General features: G+C 27.4%; 1 pseudogene; it reads left to right on the top strand.

The window, feature by feature from the left end:
• Positions 1-1027: 1027 nt before the first annotated feature.
• LOC112592675 lies at positions 1028-5020 on the top strand (annotated as a pseudogene).
• Positions 5021-5024: the final 4 nt, after the last annotated feature.

Raw genomic sequence — 5024 nt, 5'->3', positions numbered from 1 at the left:
TTAACCATTTAAGTAATTTGTTTTATTTGTACACCTTACTTTGTTATAGTTGATGAAGTATATTTATTCATTCTCGGTTACAAGGGTTTCATGACTACTTTCAAGTGGAAGAGGTTCATTAAAAAGTATAAAAATTCAGGATTTATCAAAAACTAAATTAATTTATATACATGATATTGTTGTTTTATTAAAATTAATTTTTATTATTCGGCTTATTTGAAAACAGGTCATATTCAGACTCTGTTTCACTTGACAAATTGGTCTATAATTAATTTTGTACGCAAAACTATAATAATAATAGGTATTAGCAGTGGCACAACTAGCTTAATTGTTTTGGGGAGATTGAAGTCCCACATTTTTTGAGACTGACACAGAATAAAATGATGGTAACTTTATAACACAGTGTTGCTACTTGCTACTAACCAATAAAAAAAAAAAATCAAAAGTAATTTTTTATAAAAAAATCAGTATTTAATATTTTTCATGAACAAACATTTTTTCAAAGTGCTGAACATTTTTGGGGGGACTAAATCCTCCCAAGCCTTCCTTATTTGCGCCACTGGGTATTAGTATTCTCGATGATCGACGGATGACGGTTGACATTTGTCGGTGGGTTGAACTCGGGGAAAAAATTATTAATGTTTTGTTAAAATAGATAGTATAGTGAAAACTCTCTTAACAAACACCTTTAAATAGCGGACACCTCTTAATAGCGGACAATTTTGCCGGCCCCGTGAGTGTCCGCTATTTAGAGGTTTTACTTTATAAAGAATATGGTTTTAATTATATTATTGATTATTCAATTATTACTTAATAAATTTTTCTAATATTGATTTTGATTATACAATTATATCTGGGTATGTGTATGTGTCTGTGTGTTTGCATGTATTTAAAGAGAAGGGGAAAGCTATAAAATACTCGTTTTTACACTAAGTTGAAATATTACTTAAAATGGGCAGTCTATCCCCGCTTAATCAATTTTTACTATTGTTTATTATTGTGTTTTTCCTTTAAATAAATGTTGTTAATAAGGCATCAACAGTTTGTATAGTTTACTGCAGAGTTGATGTACAGTTTTGCGGTTCTCAATAGCTGATTGTAACTTTTGTGCAATAAAACTTGAGTACTATTCTTAATGCGCTATACCTAAAATTAATAATGGAAACAAGTGTAGCAGAAACATTTAGAAATGGGATAGTTTTAATCACAGGAGGTACTGGATTTTTGGGAAAAATACTGACTGAAAAATTACTCAGATCTTGTCCTGTCAAAAACATCGTTGTGCTTGTCAGAAGTGCTTGTCAAGTAAAAGGATTGATGCTAGTCAGAGGGTTGCAAATATATACAAACAAACAGTAAGTGCAGTATTGTAATTTATAATAAATAAGAACCACATTACGTCTAAAGAACAGTTTGATGATAATTTTAAATTAATGTCTCGATAAAATTTTTAATTTAAATAAATCAAGAGTTTTAAATACTCATTTAAAATATATATAGATATATGAGTGTTAAAAGTATTTATCATTATTATGACATTTTTTTTTTTTTAACTCACAACATTTGAAACAAAGTATTTAATTAAAATTAACGAGTGTCGACTATTGTCAATTAGTATATTTATAAAAATTAAAAGTATAATTTTAATACTTACATACAAAATATAGTGAATGACAAGTGTCAAAATATTATTTTAATTAAACATTAAAACTCAAAGATAAATTATTAGATATTACACATTGAACAAACGTGATAATTTATTAGAGAAATTTGTACAAATGTTTAGTCTTAAGACACAAAACAAAACGTTTTATTAACATTGAAACATATTAATGTAAATTTGTTTCGTTTTTAAAATGTTGAGGTATTCAATGTATAATATTAGAATACATGTATACATTAAATGTCATTGATAAGAAATAAACTATTTGTATTAAAATATGGAACATTTGAAACATTGAAAGTTATAATTCAGTTGTTTTTGATTGTAATTAATAACCAGGTAAGTAATTTATTTAGAACTGGGAACTTTGAAGGTAGAAAATTTCATGCGCATGAAAACTAACAAAGCTTCAATCAACTTCAGAAATTGCGTTGTATTCATAAGCTCAACTATGACCATAATTTATTTATTATATTAGTTTCTGATTGCATTGGTTAGAAAATATAGCTCTCATATTAATTTTAGTATAATGAGACATTATTATCTGTTTGTATTTCAAATCCATACAAAGTTGTGCCCTAAATATTCTTAAAATTAAGTCGCGTAAGAGTGTTAATATAATAATATCATAAGTATCTTCAGTTTATTATGTATATAAAATATGTTTACTAAAAATTTATCTAATTTGAGAAAAGTCCTGTAACAAAAATTCTAAACTAATTTTTATCTTGATAAAGAATAAATTTTCCGTGATTATTATAATCAAAATATGTCTTTGAGGAGCTTAAAATATTTGTGACTACTCGAACTTCTCAAGACCACTGATTACCAATAAAACTATATTTAATTATTTTTCAGGTATTTCCATTAAAACTTAAGATATACGAGTTTTTTTTAAATATGACTAATAATAAATAATAAGTTACAAAATATTAAAAATAATAATTTTATATTATTATTATTATGTTAATTTAAACATATTATTTATTTTCAGTTATTTGATCGACTTCGTCATGAAAATTAAAATAATTGAAGGAAATTTAGAAGAAACATCAATGGGATTATCGCTAAATGATCTTGAATGGATAATAGAAAACGTTAACTTTGTTTTTCATTGCGCAGCGACGATTAAATTTAACGAACATCTCGAATTGGCAACTAAAATAAATATCCAAGGGACTGAACATTTGTTGGAACTAGCAACAAAAATGAAAAATCTTAAGGTAATTAAATAAATCGAATGCTTTATTTTGTACTTCTATAAATACAGAACAAAATATTCTACAGAAATGAGTTTGATTAGATATTGAAAGAAACAATTTGATTTCTCAGGGTTTTGTGCACGTGTCTACTGCTTATTCGCATTGTCCGAGAAGTGTAATCAAAGAAGAATTCTATCATGTTCCAGTCACAGCTAAAGAGCTGAAAAATATGTTGGTTGACAACGAACCAACTTCTAAGTAAATATATACGATTTTGGATTGATGAACTATTGCTCACACTATTTATAAAACTAATCACGTGAATGACAGTATTTTACAGGATTGGCCAAATACATACACTTTTACGAAAGCAGTCACCGAAAACATGATATTAACATATGAAAATCGCTTGCCGATATCAATATTTCGTCCTTCAATCAGTAAGATTATACATTTTGTTTTATTTTAATGCAAATTGTAAATTATCGAAAAACGACAATTATATCAACGTGTAATTCTGTTATAGTCGGATGTACGAAATCCGAACCGGAACCTGGGTGGTTGGATAACATGAACGGACCGACAGGTTTGGTTACCGGAGTCTTGGTTGGATTTTTAAGGACAGTACCAAATATCGGAAGCAATATAACAGACCTTATCCCTGCTGATTACACCGTCAACGCATTGATTAGTGTCATGTGGGATACAGTTAACAAGTATGCAAAGACGTAAACAATTTTCTTCCCTCCTGAGTACATGCGTTAAATATAATTTTGAAAAATTTTTCAGACATAAACAGTCAAATAGTATTCCTTTTGATGAACCGAAAATATATAATTACGTTTCTTGTGTCGAAAGCCCTTTGACGTGGGGTAGGTACATCAGGGAAATGCATGATCAATATTATGTAGCTCCACCTTTGCAATCGATGTGGTATGGTTTTTATGCTTTTTATACGAATATAATAGTCGGTAGTATTTTGAGATTTTTCTTACACCGAATACCAGGAGCGTTTATGGATTTGATGTTGATTCTGTCCGGTAAATCTCCCAAGTGAGTGTTTGTATTTTTTTATTGCTTATAATTTTTATAAACATGACATTTTTTTTTTACGCTTAGTTTGAAATAATTACGCCATTTGATCAAACTAATAGATTTTTAATTTAACTGTGGTTTAAATGTCACACGTGAACAAGCCATTGATAATTAAATGTAATTCAGAGTTAAAATTTTAAATTTGTTTTATTGAATGAAAATGTATTCACAAAAATTTACTAGTTCGTGTTTTAATGTCTCGATAAATGTGTTGTTGTATTAAGAAATTGTAGCTGTATAATATGTGTTAATATGGAGTATTCATTCCGTTTGCTCAATTCTTAAACGTATCAGTTATTACTTTTGTATTGTATTTTTATATTTAATATTTAGGGTAGTTTAAATACGCCAATTCAAAATTTTATCACCTGTGTTTTTATATAATATCATGGTTATAAATAAATAAAGCCTTTTACATAATCTAGGTAATAGTTAATTCTACTAAATAAAATAATTATTAAAATAAAATAAACAAATAATAAATACATGATATTTTTATAGGTATTTGTCGTAGTAGATGTATGATAATTAGTTAATTTTGTTAAATTTTAATCTTAAGGTGGTGCCATACAAATTTATTTCGGGTTGTTGAGGTTTTATTGGATTGTAGATCGTTCACCTTACTTTATAATATTGTTTTTGGACATAATTTATAACACATTTATTATATTATTTTTATACAGAATGTTAAGAATGTATTCAAAAGCGGAAAACATGATCGATTTACTCTACGAGTTTTCTACCAGACAATGGAAATTTGACAATAAAAACACTAGAGAATTGTGGTTGTCGCTAAGTAAAGACGACCAAAGTACTTTCCAATTTAGTTTAAAAACATTTGACTGGAAGTCGTACATAGAAAGCTATTATTACGGTATTAGAAAACACATTCTTCATGAAGATCTAAGCAACGTTGAAAAGGCGTTATCGAAAAATAAGATGTACGTGTTACCAAAAACTTTAATTGAATTTTTTAGTTGTCTATGTTTATTTAATCAGTTTTATTATTTTTAGGTTATTGAGGCTGCATCAGTTGTGTATTGTTGTAATAATCATTTTAATAT

The sequence above is a fragment of the Melanaphis sacchari genome, unplaced genomic scaffold, assembly GCF_002803265.2.
Source record: "Melanaphis sacchari strain LSU unplaced genomic scaffold, SCAv2.0 Contig184_pilon_pilon, whole genome shotgun sequence".
NCBI classification, from domain to species: Eukaryota; Metazoa; Arthropoda; class Insecta; order Hemiptera; family Aphididae; genus Melanaphis; species Melanaphis sacchari.
Note: the sequence above shows the minus strand (reverse complement) of the source record. Positions and strands in the feature narration are given on the sequence as shown.